This window comes from Callospermophilus lateralis, chromosome 7 (assembly GCF_048772815.1).
Source record: "Callospermophilus lateralis isolate mCalLat2 chromosome 7, mCalLat2.hap1, whole genome shotgun sequence".
NCBI classification, from domain to species: domain Eukaryota; kingdom Metazoa; phylum Chordata; class Mammalia; order Rodentia; family Sciuridae; genus Callospermophilus; species Callospermophilus lateralis.
In genome coordinates this window covers 44,377,954-44,395,585 of record NC_135311.1, presented here as the reverse complement: position 1 = coordinate 44,395,585, position 17,632 = coordinate 44,377,954, and positions in this window count along the sequence as shown.

The window sequence follows — 17,632 nt, the reverse complement described above, 5'->3', positions numbered from 1 at the left end:
AAGTGCTTTTCCACAGTCTCTGATTAAGGCTACTTGAAGAGAAACAAATCATAGAGACAAAACTGAGAACTCCCTTATTTTGTCATGTTTCAATGAGCTACTACAAACCATGTTGAATTTAGAGTTCCAAATTCATCTATCTATATAGGAGAGAAAAGAGTGAAACCTAAAAATAAAAACTGCTACTGTAAACGAACGCTTCAACCTAGAAGAACAAAATTTGGTGAGCCAAGTGGGATTTGTGTACTTGTCATTACCATCACGTATCATCAAGATTGGGTTAAAAAATATTTGCTGGTATTTCGGAAACTCGTTATTTCTTAGAAGCTTGGCAAAATCTCTCAGTGAAAGTGCTTTTCCACAGTCTGTGCCTAGGGCTACTTGAAGAGGAAACAAATCATTGAGACAAAACTGAGAACTCCTCATTTGGTCAAGTTTCAAAGACCTACTACAAACCATGTTGGATTTAGAGTTTCAAATTCATCTATCTATATAGGAGAGAACAGAGGGAAACCAAAATATATTAACTGCTAGTGTAAACGAACGCTTCAACCTAGAAGAACAAAATTTGGTGAACCAAGTGGGATTTGAGTACTTGTCATTACCAACACGTATAATCAAGATTGGGTGAAAAAATATTTCTGGTATTTCGGAAACTCGTAATTTCTTGGAAGCTTGGCAACCTCTTTCAATGAAAGTGCTTTTCCACAGTCTCTGCTTAGGACTACTTGAAGAGGAAACAAATCATAGAGACAAAACTGAGAACTCCCTTACTTTGTCAAGTTTCAAAGAGCTACTACAAACCATGTTGGATTTAGAGTTCCAAATTCATGTATCTATATAGGAGAGAACAGAGTGAAACCTAAAAATATAAACTGCTACTGTAAACGAACGCTTCAACCTAGAAGAACAGAATTTGGTGAGTCAAGTGGGATTTGTGTACCGATCATTACCACCAAGTATCATCAAGATTGGGTGAAAAAATATTTCTGGTATTTCGGAAACTCATTATTTCTTAGAAGCTTGGCAAAACCTCTCAATGAAAGTGCTTTTCCACAGTCTGTGCCTAGGGCTACTTGAAGAGGAAACAAACCATAGAGACAAAACTGAGAACTACTTTATTTTGTCAAGTTTCAAAAGCTACCACAAACCATGTTGGATTTAGAGTTTCAAATTCATCTATCAATACAGGAGAGAACAGAGTGAAACCTAAAAATAAAAACTGCTATTGTAAACGAACGCTTCAACCTAGAAGAACAAAATTTGGTGAGCCAAGTGGGATTTGAGTACTTGTCATTACCACCACGTATCATCAAGATTGGGTGAAAAAATATTTCTGGTATTTTGGAAAATCGTAATTTCTTGGAAGCTTGGCAACCCCTTTCAATGAAAGTGCTTTTCCACAGTCTGTGCCTAGGGCTACTTGAAGAGGAAACAAAGCATAGAGACAAAACTGAGAACTCCTTTATTATGTCAAGTTTCAAAGTGCTACTACAAACCATGTAAGATTTAGAGTTCTAAATTCATCTATCTATATAGGAGAGAACAGAGTGAAACCTAAAAATAAAAACTGCTACTGTAAACGAACGCTTCAACCCAGAAGAACAAAATTTGGTGAGCCAAGTGGGATTTGTGTACTTTTCATTACCCCAACGTATCATCAAGATTGGGTGAACAAATGTTTGCTGGTATTTCGGAAACTCGTAATTTGTTGGAAGCTTGGCAACCCCTTTCAATGAAAGTGCTTTTCCACAGTCTGTGCCTAGGGCTACTTGAAGAGGAAACAAACCATAGAGACAAAACTGAGAACTATTTTTTTTGTCAAGTTTCAAAGAGCTACTACAAACCATGTTGGATTTAGAGTTCCAAATTCATCTATCTATATAGAAGAGAACAGAGTGAAACCTAAAAATAAAAACTGCTAATGTAAACGAACGCTTCAACCAAGAAGAACAATATTTGGTGAGCCAAGTGGGATTTGTGTTTTTGTCATTACCATCACGTATCATCAAGATTGGGTTAAAAAATATTTGCTGGTATTTCGGAAACTCGTAATTTCTTGGAAGCTTGGCAACCACTTTCAATAAAATGGCTTTTCCACAGTCTCTGCTTTGGGGTACTTGAAGCGGAAACAAACCATAGAGAAAAAACTGAGAACTCCTTTATTTTGTCAAGTTTCAAAGAGCTACTACAAACCATGTTGGATTTAGAGTTCCAAATTCATGTATCTATATAGGAGAGAACAGAGTGAAACCTAAAAATATAAACTGCTACTGTAAACGAACGCTTCAACCTAGAAGAACAGAATTTGGTGAGTCAAGTGGGATTTGTGTACCGATCATTACCACCAAGTATCATCAAGATTGGGTGAAAAAATATTTCTGGTATTTCGGAAACTCGTTATTTCTTTGAAGCTTGGCAAAACCTCTCAATGAAAGTGCTTTTCCACAGTCTGTGCCTAGAGCTACTTGAAGAGGAAACAAACCATAGAGACAAAACTGAGAACTATTTTTTTTGTCAAGTTTCAAAAGCTACTACAAACCATGTTTGATTTAGAGTTCCAAATTCATCTATCTATATAGAAGAGAACAGAGTGAAACCTAAGAATAAAAACTGCTAATGTAAACGAACGCTTCAACCTAGAAGAACAAAATTTGGTGAGCCAAGTGGGATTTGTGTACTTGTCATTACCATCGCGTGTCATCAAGATTGGGTTAAAAAATATTTGCTGGTATTTCGGAAACTCGTTATTTCTTAGAAGCTTGGCAAAATCTCTCAATGAAAGTGCTTTTCCAAAGTCTGTGCCTAGGGCTACTTGAAGAGGAAACAAACCATAGAGACAAAACTGAGAACTACGTTGTTTTTTCAAGTTTCAAAAGCTACTTCAAACCATGTTGGATTTAGAGTTCCATATTCATCTATCTATATAGGAGAGAAAATAGTGAAACCTAAAAATAAAAACTGCTACTGTAAACGAACGCTTCAACCTAGAAGAACAAAATTTGGTGAGCCAAGTGGAATTTGTGTTTTTGTCATTACCATCACGTATCATCAAGATTGGGTTAAAAAATATTTGCTGGTATTTCGGAAACTCGTAATTTCTTGGAAGCTTGGCAACCCCTTTCAATGAAAGGGCTTTTCCACAGTCTCTGCTTTGGGCTACTTGAAGCGGAAACAAACCATAGAGAAAAAACTGAGAACTCCTTTATTTTGTCAAGTTTCAAAGAACTACTACAAACCATGTTGGATTTAGAGTTCCAAATTCATGTATCTATATAGGAGAGAACAGAGTGAAACCTAAAAATATAAATTGCTACTGTAAACGAACGCTTCAATCTAGAAGAACAGAATTTGGTGAGTCAAGTGGGATTTGTGTACCGATCATTACCACCAAGTATCATCAAGATTGGGTGAAAAAATATTTCTGGTATTTCGGAAACTCGTTATTTCTTAGAAGCTTGGCAAAACCTCTCAATGAAAGTGCTTTTCCACAGTCTGTGCCTAGGGCTACTTGAAGAGGAAACAAACCATAGAGACAAAACTGAGAACTACTTTATTTTGTCAAGTTTCAAAAGCTACTACAAACCATGTTGGATTTAGAGTTTCAAATTCATCTATCTATACAGGAGAGAACAGAGTGAAACCTACAAATAAAAACTGCTATTGTAAACGAACGCTTCAACCTGGAAGAACAAAATTTGGTGAGCCAAGTGGGATTTGAGTACTTGTCATTACCACCACGTATCATCAAGATTGGGTGAAAAAATATTTCTGGTATTACGGAAACTCGTAATTTCTTGGAAGCTTGGCAACCCCTTTCAATGAAAGTGCTTTTCCACAGTCTCTGCTTAGGCCTCTTGAAGAGGAAACAAATCATAGAGACAAAACTGAGAACTCCTTTATTTTCTCAAGTTTCAAAGAGCTACTACAAACCATGTTGGATTTAGAGTTCCAAATTCATCTATCTATATAGGAGAGAACAGAGGGAAACGAAAAAAATATAAACTGCTACTGTAAACGAACGCTTCAACCTAGAAGAACAAAATTTGGTGAGTCAAGTGGGATTTGTGTACTGATCATTACGACCACGTGTCATCAAGATTGGGTGAAAAAATATTTGCTGGTATTTCGGAAACTCGTTATTTCTTAGAAGCTGTCAACCCCTCTCAATGAAAGTGCTTTTCCACAGTCTGTGGCTAGGGCTACTTGAAGACGAAACAAACCATAGAGACAAAACTGAGAACTACTTTATTTTGTCAAGTTTCAAAAGCTACTACAAACCATGTTGGATTTAGAGTTCCAAATTCATCTATCTATAATAGAGAGAACAGAGTGAAACCTAAAAATAAAAACTGTACTGTAAAAGAACGCTTCAACCCAGAAGAACAAAATTTGGTGAGCCAAGTGGGATTTGTGTACTTGTCATTACCATCACGTGTCATCAAGATTGTGTTAAAAAATATTTGCTGGTATTTCAGAAACTCGTTATTTCTTAGAAGCTTGGCAAAATCTCTCAATGAAAGTGCTTTTCCTAAGTCTGTGCCTAGGGCTACTTGAAGAGGAAACAAACCATAGAGACAAAACTGAGAACTACGTTGTTTTTTCAAGTTTCAAAAGCTACTTCAAACCATGTTGGATTTAGAGTTCCATATTCATCTATCTATATAGGAGAGAACATAGTGAAACGTAAAAATAAAAACTGCTACTGTAAACGAACGCTTCAACCTAGAAGAACAAAATTTGGTGAGCCAAGTGGGATTTGTGTTTTTGTCATTACCATCACGTATCATCAAGATTGGGTTAAAAAATATTTGCTGGTATTTCGGAAACTCGTAATTTCTTGGAAGCTTGGCAACCCCTTTCAATGAAAGGGCTTTTCCACAGTCTCTGCTTTGGGCTACTTGAAGCGAAAACAAACCATAAAGACAAAACTGAGAACTCCTTTATTTTCTCAAGTTTCAAAGAGCTACTACAAACCATGTTGGATTTACAGTTCCAAATTCATGTATCTATATAGGAGAGAACAGAGTGAAACCTAAAAATATAAACTGCTACTGTAAATGAACGCTTCAACCTACAAGAACAGAATTTGGTGAGTCAAGTGGGATTTGTGTACCGATCATTACCACCAAGTATCATCAAGATTGGGTGAAAAAATATTTCTGGTATTTCGGAAACTCGTTATTTCTTAGAAGCTTGGCAAAACCTCTCAATGAAAGTGCTTTTCCACAGTCTGTGCCTAGGGCTACTTGAAGAGGAAACAAACCATAGAGAAAAAACTGAGAACTACTTTATTTTGTCAAGTTTCAAAAGCTACTACAAACCATGTTGGATTTAGAGTTCCAAATTCATCTATCTATAATAGAGAGAACAGAGTGAAACCTAAAAATAAAAACTGCTACTGTAAACGAACGCTACAACCTAGAAGAAGAAAATTTGGTGAGTCAAGTGGGATTTCTGTACTGATCATTACCACCACGTATCATCAAGATTGGGTGAAAAAATATTTGCTGGTATTTCGGGAACTCGTTATTTTTAGAAGCTGTCACCCGCTCTCAATGAAAGTGCTTTTACACAGTCTGTGCCAAGAGCTACTTGAACAGGAAACAACCATAGAGACAATCCTGAGAACTCCTTTATTTTCTCAAGTTTGAAAGAGCTACTACAAACCATGTTGGATTTAGAGTTCCAAATTCATCTATCTATATAGGACAGAACACAGGGAAAGCTAAAAATAGAAACTGCTAATGTAAACGAACGCTTCAACCTAGAAGAACAGAATTTGGTGAGTCAAGTGGGATTTGTGTACCGATCATTACCACCAAGTATCATCAAGACTGGGTGAAAAAATATTTGCTGGTATTTCGGAAACTCATAATTTCTTAGAAGCTTGGCAAAATCTCTCACTGAAAGTGCTTTTCCACACTATGTGCCTAGGGCTACTTGAAGAGGAAACAAACCATAGAGAGAAAACTGAGAACTACTTTATTTTGTCAAGATTCAAAAGATACTACAAACCATGTTGGATTTAGTGTTCCAAATTCATCTGTCTATATAGGAGAGAACAGATGGAAACCAAAAATTATAAACTGCTACTGTAAACGAACGCTTCAACCTAGAAGAACTAAATTTGGTGAGTCAAGTGGGATTTGTGTACTGATCATTACCACCAATTATCATCAAGATTGTGTGAAAAAATATTTGCTGGTATTTCGGAAACTCGTTATTTCTTAGAAGCTGTCAAACCCTCTCAATGAAATTGCTTTTCCACAGTCTGTGCCAAGGGCTACTTGAAGAGGAAACAAACCATAGAGACAAAACTGAGAACTCCTTTATTTTGTCAAGTTTCAAAGAGCTACTACAAACCATGTTTGATTTAGAGTTTCAAATTCATCTATCTATATAGGAGAGAACAGAGTGAACCCTAAAAATAAAAACTGCCTTATAAACGAACGGTTCAACCTAGAAGAACAAAATTTGTTGAGCCAAGTGAGATTTGTGTGTTTGTTATTAGCACCACGTATCATCAAGATTGGGTTAAAAAATATTTGCTGGTATTTTGGAAACTCGTAATTTCTTGGAAGCTTTGCAACCCCTTTCAATGAAAGTGCTTTTCCACAGTCTCTGCTTAGGGCTACTTGAAGTGGAAACAAATCATAGAGACAAAACTGAGAACTCCTTTATTTTCTCAAGTTTCAAAGAGCTACTACAAACCATGTTGGATTTAGAGTTCCAAATTCATCTATCTCTATAGGAGAGAAAAGAGGGAAACCTAAAAATATAAACTGCTACTGTAAACGATCGCTTCAACCTAGAAGAACTAAATTTGGTGAGTCAAGTCGGATTTAGTACTGATCATTACCACCAAGTATCATCAAGATTGGGTGAAAAAATATTTGCTGGTATTTCGGAAACTCGTTATTTCTTAGAATCTGTCAAGCCCTCTCAATGAAAGTGCTTTTCCACAGTCTGTGAATAGGGCTACATGAAGAGGAAACAAACCATAGAGACAAAACTGAGAACTCCTTTATTTTGTCAAGTTTCAAAGAGCTACTACACACCATGTTGGATTTAGAGTTCCAAATTCATCTATCTATATAGGAGAGAACAGAGTGAAACCTAAAAATAAAAACTGCTACTGTAAACGAACGCTTCAACCTAGAAGAACAAAATTTGGTGAGCCAAGTGGGATTTTTGGACTTGTCATTACCATCACGTATCATCAAGATTGGGTTAAAAAATATTTGCTGGTATTTCAGAAACTCGTAATATCTTGGAAGCTTGGCAACATCTTTCAATGAAAGGGCTTTTCCACAGTCTCTGCTTAGGGCTACTTGAAGCGAAAACAAACCATAGAGACAAAACTGAGAACTCCTTTATTTTGTCAAGTTTCAAGGAGCTACTACAAACCATGTTGGATTTAGAGTTCCAAATTCATGTATCTATATAAGAGAGAACTGAGTGAAATCTAAAAATAAAAACTGCTACGGTAATCGAACGCTTCAACCTAGAAGAACAAAATTTGGTGAGCCAAGTGGGATTTGTGTAGTTGTCTTTCCCACCACGTATCATCAAGATTGGGTGAGAAAATATTACTGGTATTTCAGAAACTCGTAATATCTTGGAAGCTTCGCAACATTTTTCAATGAAAGGGCTTTTCCACAGTCTCTTCTTAGGGCTACTTGAAGCGAAAACAAACCATAGAGACAAAACTAAGAACTCCTTTATTTTGTCAAGTTTCAAGGAGCTACTACAAACCATGTTGGATTTAGAGTTCCAAATTCATGTATCTATATAAGAGAGAACAGAGTGAAATCTAAAAATAAAAACTGCTACGGTAATCGAACGCTTCAACCTAGAAGAACAAAATTTGGTGAGCCAAGTGGGATTTGTGTAGTTTTCTTTCCCACCACGTATCATCAAGATTGGGTGAGAAAATATTTGCTGGTATTTCGGAAACTCATAATTTCTTGGAAGCTTGGCAACCCCTTTCAATGAAAGTGCTTTTCCACAGTCTCTGCTTAGGTCTACTTGAAGCGGAAACAAATCATAGAGACAAAACTGAGAACTCCTTTATTTTCTCAAGTTTCAAAGAGCTACTACAAACCATGTTGCATTTAGAGTTCCAAATTCATCTATCTATATAGGAAAGATCAGAGGGAAACCTAAAAATATAAACTGCTACTGTAAACGAATGCTTCAACCAAGAAGAACAGAATTTGGTGAATCAAGTGGGATTTGTGTACCGATCATTACCACCAGTATTATCAAGATTGGGTGAAAAAATATTTGCTGGTATTTCGGAAACTCGTTATTTCTAAGAAGCTTGGCAAAATGTCTCAATGAAAGTGCTTTTCCACAGTCTGTGCCTAGGGCTACTTGAAGAGGAAACAAACCATAGAGACAAAACTAAGAACTACGTTGTTTCTCGAAGTTTCAAAAGCTACTTCAAACCATGTTGGATTTAGAGTTCCATCTTCATCTATCTATATAGGAGAGAACAGAGTGAAACCTAAAAATGAAATGTGCTACTGTAAACGAACACTTCAACCTCAAAGAACAAAATTTGGTGAGCCAAGTGGGATTTGTGTACTTGTCATTACCACCACGTATCATCAATATTGGGTGAAAAAATATTTGCTGGTATTATGGAAACACGTAATTTCTTGGAGGCTTGGCAACCCCTTTCAATGAAAGTGCTTTTCCACAGTCTCTGCTTGGGGCTGCATGAAGCGTAAACAAATCATAGAGACAAAACTGAGAACTCCCTTATTTTTTCAAGTTTAAAAGAGCTACTACAAACCATGTTGGATTTAGAGTTCCAAATTCATCTATCTATATAGGAGAGAACAGAGTGAAACCTAAAAATAAAAACTGCTACTGTAAACGAACGCTTCAACCTAAAAGAACAAAATTTGGGGAGCCAAGTGGGATTTGTGTACTGATCATTACCACCAAGTATCATAAAGATTGGGTGAAAAAATATTTGCTGGTATTTCAGAAACTCGTTATTTCTTAGAAGCTTGGCAACCCCTCTCAATGAAAGTGCTTTTCCACAGTCTGTGCCTAGGGCTACTTGAAGAAAAAAAAACCATAGAGACAAAACTGGGAACTACTTTATTTTGTCAAGTTTCAAAAGCTTCTACAAACCATGTTGGATTTAGAGTTCCAAATTCATCTATCTATATAGGAGAGAAAAGAGTGAAACCTAAAAATAAAAACTGCTACTGTAAACGAACGCTTCAAACTAGAAGAACAAAATTGGTTGAGCCAAGTGGGATTTGTGTACTTGTCATTACCACCAGGTATCATCAAGATTGGGTGAACAAATGTTTGATGGTATTTCGGACTCTTAATTTCTTGGAAGCTTGGCAACCCCTTTCAATGAAAGTGCTTTTCCACAGTGTCTCCTTAGGGCTACTTGAAGCGGAAACAAATCATAGAGATAAAACTGAGAACTCCTTTATTTTCTCAAGTTTCAAAGAGCTAATACAAACCATGTTGGATTTAGAGTTCCAAATTCATCTATCTCTATAGGAGAGAAAAGAGGGAAACCTAAAAATATAAACTGCCACTGTAAAGGATCTCTTCAACCTAGAAGAACTAAATTTGGTGAGTCAAGTGGGATTTGTGTACTGATCATTACCACCAAGTATCATCAAGATTGGGTGAAAAAATGTTTGCTGGTATTTCGGAAACTCGTTATTTCTTAGAATCTGTCAAGCCCTCTCAATGAAAGTGCTTTTCCACAGTCTGTGCCTAGGACTACTTGAAGAGGAAACAAACCATAGAGACAAAACTGAGAACTCCTTTATTTTGTCAAGTTTCAAAGAGCTACTACAAACCATGTTGGATTTAGAGTTCCAAATTCATCTATCTATATAGGAGAGAACAGAGTGAAACCTAAAAATAAAAACTGCTACTGTAAACGAACACTTCAACCTAGAAGAACAAAATTTGGTGAGCCAAGTGGGATTTTTGTACTTGTCATTACCATCACGTATCATCAAGATTTATTTAAAAATATTTGCTGGTATTTCGGAAACTCGTAATTTCTTGGAAGCTTGGCAACCCCTCTCAATGAATGTGCTTTTCCACAGTCTGTGCCTAGGGTTACTTGAAGAGGAAACAAACCATAGAGACAAAAACTGAGAACTCCTTTATTTTCTCAAGTTTCAAAGAGCTGCTAAAAACCATGTTGGATTTAGAGTTCCAAATTCATCTATCTCCATAGGAGAGAACACAGGGAAACCTAAAAATAGAAACTGCTAAGGTAAACGAACGCTTCAACCTAGAAGAACAGAATTTGGTGAGTCAAGTGGGATTTGTGTACCGATCATTACCACCAAGTATCATCAAGATTGGGTGAAAAAATATTTGCTGGTTTTCGGAAACTCGTTATTTCTTAGAAGCTTGGCAAAACCTCTCAAAGAAAGTGCTTTTCCACAGTATGTGCCTAGGGCTACTACAAGAGGAAACAAACCATAGAGACAAAGGTGAGAAGTACTTTATTTTGTCAAGTTTCAAAAGATACTACAAACCATGTTGGATTTAGAGTTCCAAATTCATCTATCTATATAGGAGAGAACAGAGTGAAACCTAAAAATAAAAACTGCTACTGTAAACGAACGCTTCAACCTAGAAGAACAAAATTTGGTGAGCCAAGTGGGATTTGAGTACTTGTCATTACCACCACGTATCATCAAGATTGGGTTAAAAAATATTTGCTGCTATTTCGGAAACTCGTAATTTCTTGGAACCTTGGCAACCCCTTTCAATGAAAGTGCTTTTCCACAGTCTCTGCTTAGGTCTACTTGAAGAGGAAACAAATCATAGAGACAAAACTGAGAACTCCCTTATTTTGTCAATTTTCAAAGAGCTAGTACAAACCATGTTGGATTTAGAGTTCCAAATTCATGTATCTATATAGGAGAGAACAGAGGGAAATCAAAAAATATAAACTGCTACTGTAAACGAACGCTTCAACCTAGAAGAACAAAATTTGGTGAGTCAAGTGGGATTTGTGTCCTGATCACTACCACCAATTATCATCAAGTTTGGGTGAAAAAATATTTCCTGGTATTTCGGAAACTCGTTATTTCTTAGAAGCTTAGCAAAATCTCTCAATGAAAGTTCTTTTCCACAGTCTCTGCTTAGGGCTACTTGAAGCGGAAACAAACCATAGAGAAAAAACTGAGAACTTCTTTATTTTGTCAAGTTTCATAAGCTCCTGCAAACCATGTTGGATTTACTGTTCCAAATTCTACTATATATATAGGAGAGAACAGAGTGGAACCTAAAAATAAAAACTGCTACTGTAAACGAACACTTCAACCTAGAAGAACAAAATTTGGTGAGCCAAGTGGGATTTGAGTACTTCTTCATTACCACCACGTATCATCAAGATTCGGTGAACAAATATTTCTGGTATTTCGGAAACTCGTAATTTCTTGGAAGCTTGGCAACCCCTTTAAATGAAAGTGCTTTTCCACAGTCTCTGCTTAGGGCTACTTGAAGAGGAATCAAAACATAGAGACAAAACAAAGAACTACTTTTTTTGTCACGTTTCAAGGAGCTACTGCACACCATGTTGGATTCAGAGTTCCAAATTCATCTATCTACATAGGAGAGAACAGAGTGAAACCTAAATATAACAACTGCTACTGTAGACGAACGCTTCAACCTAGAAGAAAAAAATCTGGTGAGCCAAGTGGGATTTGTGTACTGATCATACCACCAAGTATCATCAAGATTGGGTGAAAAAATATTTGCTGGTATTTCGGAAACTCGTAATTTCTTGGAAGCTTGGCAACCCCTTTCAATGAAAGTGCTTTTCCACAGTCTGTGCCTAGGGTTCCTTGAAGAGGAAACAACACATAGAGACAAAACTGAGAACTCCTTTATTGTGTCAAGTTTCAAAGAGCTACTACAAACCATGTTGGACTTAGAGTTCCAAATTCATCTATCTATATAGGAGAGAACAGAGTGAAACTTAAAAATAAAAACTGCTACTGTGAACGAACGCTTCAACCTAGAAGAACAAAATTTGGTGAGCCAAGTGGGATTTGTGGACTTTTCATTACCACCACGTATCATCAAGATTGTGTGAAAAAATATTTCCTGGTATTTCGTTAACTCGTAATTTCTTGGAAGCTTGCAACCCCTTTCAAAGAAAGTGCTTTTCCACAGTCTATGCTTAGGCCTACTTGAAGAGGAAACAAACCATAGAGACAAAACTGAGAACTCCTTTATTTTGTCAAGTTTCAAAGAGCTACTACAAACCATGTTGGATTTAGAGTTCCAAATTCATCAATTTACGTAGGAGAGAATAGAGGGAAACCTAAATATAACAACTGCTACTGTAGACGAACACTTCAACCTAGAAGAACAAAATTTGGTGAGCCAAGTGGGATTTGTGTACTGATCATACCACCAAGTATCATCAAGATTGGGTTGAAAAATATTTGCTGGTATTTCGGAAACTCGTAATTTCTTGGAAGCTTGGCAACCCCTTTCAATGAAAGTCCTTTTCCACCGTCTGTGCCTAGGGCTCCTTGAAGAGGAAACAAACCATAGAGACAAAACTGAGAACTTGTTTTTTTGTCAAGTTTCAAAGAGCTACTACAAACCAAGTTGGATTTAGAGTTCCAAATTCATCTATCTATATAAGAGACAACAGAGTGAAACCTAAAAATAAAAACTGCTATTGTAAACGAACGCTTCAACCTAGAAGAACAAAGTTTGATGAGCCAAGAGGGATTTGTGTACTTTCATTACCACCACGTATCATGAAGATTGGGTGAAAAAATATTTCTGGTATTTCGGAAACTCGTTATTTCTTAGAAGCTTGGCAAAACCTCTCAATGAAAGTGCTTTTCCACAGTCTGTGCCTAGGGCTACTTGAAGAGGAAACAAACCACAGAGACAAAACTGAGAACTACTTTATTTTGTCAACGTTCAAAGAGCTACTACAAACCATGTTGGATTTAGAGTTCCAAATTCATGTATCTATAAAGAGAGAACGAGTGAAACCTACATATAAAAACTGCTACTGTAGATGAACGCTTCAACCTAGAAGAACACAAGTTAGTGAGCCAAGTGGGATTTGTGTACTGATTATTACCACCATGTATCATAAAGATTGGGTGAAAAAATATTTGCTGGTATTTCGGAAACTCGTAATTTCTTGGAAGCTTGGCAACCCCTTTTAATGAAAGTGCTTTTAAACAGTCTGTGCCTAGGGCTACTTGAAGAGGAAACAAACCATAGAGACAAAACTGAGAACTCCTTTATTTTGTCACGTTTCAAAGAGCTACTACAAACCATGTTGGATTTAGAGTTCCAAATTCATCTATCTATATAGGAGAGAACAATGTGAAACGTAAAAATAAAAACTGCTACTGTAAACGAACGCTTCAACCTAGGAGAACAAAGTTTGAAGAGCTAAGAGGGCTTTGTGTACTTGTCATTACCACCACGTATCATCAAAATTGGGTGAAAAAATATTTGCTGGTATATTGGAAACTCGTAATTTCTTGGAAGCTTGGCAACCTCTGAAAATGAAAGTGCTTTTCCACATTCTGTGCCTTTGGCTACGTGAAGAGGAAACAAACCATAGAGACAAAACTGAGAACTACTTTATTTTGTCAAGGTTCAAAGAGCTACTACAAACCATGTTGGATTTAGAGTTCCAAATTCATGTATCTATAAAGAGAGAACGAGTGAAACCTACATATAAAAACTACTACTGTAGATGAACGCTTCAACCTAGAAGAACACAATTTAGTGAGCCAAGTGGGATTTGTGTACTGGTCATTACCACCAAGTATCATCAAGATTGGGTGAAAAAATATTTGCTGGTATTTCGGAAACTCGTTATTTCTAGAAGCTTGGCAACCTCTGAAAATGAAAGTGCTTTTCCACATTCTCTGCCTTTGGCTACTTGAAGAGGATACAAACCCTCAGAAAAACTGAGAACTACTTTTGTTTGTCAAGTTTCAAAGAGCTACTACAAACCATGTTGGATTTAGAGTTCCAAATTCATCTATCTATATAGGACAGAACAATGTGAAACCTAAAAATAAAAACTGCTAGTGCAAACGAACGCTTCAACCTAGAAGAACAAAATTTGGTTAGCCAAGTGGGATTTGTGTACTTGTCATTACAACCACATATCATCAAGATTGGGTGAAAAAATATTTGCTGGTATTTCAGAAACTCGTTATTTCCTGGAAGCTTGGCAACCCTTTTCAATGAAAGTGCTTTTCCACAGTCTCTGCTTAGGGCTACTGGAAGAGGAAACAAACCATAGAGACAAAACTGAGAACTACTTTTTTGTCAATTTTCAAAGAGCTACTACAAACCAACTTGGATTTAGAGTTCCAAATTCATCTATCTATATAGGAGAGAAAAGAGGGAATCCTAAATATAAAAATGCTACTGTAGACGAAGGCTTGAACCTAGAAGAATAAAATTTGGTGAGCCAAGTGGTATTTGTGTCCTTGTCATTACCACCACGTATCATCAAGATTGGGTGAAAAAACATTTGCTGTTATTTCGGAAACTCGTAATTTCTTGGAAGCTTGGCAAACCCTCTCAATGAAAGTGCTTTTCCACAGTCTGTGCCTAGGGCTACATGAAGAGGAAACAAACCATAGAGACAAAACTGAGAACTCCTTTATTTTGTCAAGTTTCAAAAACCTACTACAAACCATGTTGGATTTAGAGTTCCAAATTCATCTATCTATATAGGAGAGAACAGAATGAAACCTAAAAATAAAAACTGCTACTGTAAACGAAAGCTTTAACCTAGAGAAACAAAATTTGGTGAGCCAAGAGAGATTTGTGTACTTGTCATTACCAACACGTATCATCAAGATTTGGTGAAAAAACATTTGCTGGTATTTCGGAAACTCTTAATTTCTTGGAATCTTGGCAAACCCTTTCAAAGAAAGTGCTTTTCCACAGTCTCTGCTTTGGCCTACTTGAAGAGGAAACAAACCATAGAGACAAAACTGAGAACTCCTTTATTTTGTCAAGTTTCAAAGAGCTACTACAAACCATGTTGGATTTAGAGTTCCAAATTCATCTATCTATATAAGAGAGAACAATGTGAAACCTAAATATAAAAACTGCTACTTTAAACCAACGCTTCAACCTAGAAGAACAAAATTTGGTGAGCCAAGTGGGATTTGTGTACTTGTCATTTCCACCACGTATCATCAAGATTGGGTGAAAAAACATTTGCTGGTATTTCGGAAACTCGTAATTTCTTGGAAGCTTGGCAAACCCTCTCAATGAAAGTGCTTTTCCACAGTCTGTGCCTAGGGCTACATGAAGAGGAAACAAACCATAGAGACAAAACTGAGAATTACTTTATTTTCTCAAGTTTCAATGCGCTACTACAAACGATATTGAATTTAGAGTTCCTAATTCATCTATCTATATAGGAGAGAACAGAGATAAACCTAGAAATAAAAACTGCTACTGTAAACGTACGCTTCAACATAGAGGAACAAAATTTGGTGAGCCATGTGGGATTTGTGTACTGATCATAACCACCAAGTATCATCAAGATTGGGTGAAAAAATATTTGCTGGTATTTCGGAAACTCGTGATTTCTTGGAAGCTAGGCAACCCCATTCAATGAAAGTGCTTTTCCGCAGTCTCTGCTTAGAGCTCCCTGACGAGGAAACAAATCACAGAGACATAACTGAGAACTACTTTATTTTGTCAAGTTTCAAAGACTTACTACAAACCATGTTGGATTTATAGTTCCAAATTCATCAATCTATGTAGGTTACAAGAGAGTGAAACCTTAAAAATAAAAACTGCTACTGTAAACGAATGCTTCAACCTAGAAGAACAAAATTTGGTTAGCCAAATGGGATTTGTGTACTGATCATTACCACCAAGTATCATCAAGATTGGTTGAAAAAATATTTGCTGGTATTTTGGAAACTTTTAATTTCTTGGAAGCTTGTCAAACCCTTTCAATGAAAGTTCTTTTCCACAGTCTCTGCTTAGGGCTACTTGAACAGGAAACAATCCATAGAGATAAAATGAGAACTACTTTATTTTGTCAAGTTTCAAAGAGGTACCTCAAACCATGTTGGTTTTAGAGTTCCAAATTCATCTATCTATATAGGAAGAACTGAGAGAAACCTAAAAATAAAAACTGCTACTCTAAACGAAAGCTTCAACCTAGAAGAACAAAATTTGGTGAGCCAAGTGGGATTTCTGTTCTGATTCTTACCACCAAGTATCATCATAATTCGGTGAAAAAATATTTGCTGGTATTTGAGAAACTCGTAATTTCTTGGAATCTTGGCAACCCCTTTCAATAAAGGGCTTTTCATCAGTCTGTGCCTAGTGCTACTTGAAGAGGAAACAAACCATAGACACAAAACTGAGAACTACTTTATTTTATCACATTTCGAAGAGTTACTACAAACCATGTTGGATTTAGAATCCAAATACATCTATCTATATATGAGAGAACAGAGTGAAACCGAAAATTAAAAACTTCTACTGTAAACAAAAGCTTCAACCTAGAAGAACAAAATTTGGTGAGCCAAGTGGGATTTGTGTACTGATCCTTACCACCAACTATCATCCATATTGGGTGAAAAAATATTTGCTGGTATTTCGGAAACTGGTACTTTTTCGGAAGCTTGTCAACCCCTTACAATGAAAGTGATATTCCACAGTCTCTTCTTAGGGCTATTGAAGAGGAAACAAACCATAGAGACAAAACTGAGAACTTCTTTATTTTGTCTAGTTTCAAAGAGCTACTACAAACCATGTTGGATTTAGAGTTCCAAATTCATCTATCTATATAGGAGAGAACAGAGTGAAACCTAAAAATAAAAACTGCTACTGTAAAAGAATGCTATAACCTAGAAGAACAAAATTTTTTGAGCCAAGTGGGATTTGTGTACTTGTCATTACCACCAAGTATCATCTAGATTGGGTGAAAAGATATTTGCTGGCATTTTGTAAACTCGTAATTTCTTTTAAGCTTGGCAACCCCGTTCAATGAAAGTGCTTTTCCACAGTCTCTGCTTAGGGCTACTGGATGAGGAAACATTGCATAGAGACAAAACTGAGAACTACTTTATTTTGTCAAGTTTCAAAGAGCTACTACAAACCATGTTGGATTTAGAGTTCCAAATTCATGTATCTATATAGGAGAGGACAGAGTGAAACCTAAAAATAAAAACTGCTACTGTAAACGTACGCTTCAACCTAGAAGAACAAAATTTGTGAGCCATGTGGGATTTGAATACTTATCATTACCACCAAGTATCATCAAGATTAGGCAGAGAAATATTTGCTGGAATTTTGGAAAGCCATAGATTCTTTGACGCTTGGAAACCCCTTTCAATGTACGTGCTATTTGCCAGTCTCTGCTTAGGGCTACTTGAAGAGGAAACAAAACATAAAGACAAAACTGAAAACTACTTTATTTTGTCAAGTTTCAAAGAGCTACTAAAACCATGTTGGATTTAGAGTTCCAAATAAATGTTTGTATATAGGAGAGAACTCAGTGAAACCTAAAAATAAAAACTTCTACTGTAAAGGATCGCTTCAACCTAGAAAACAAAATTTAATAATCCAAGTGGGATTTGTG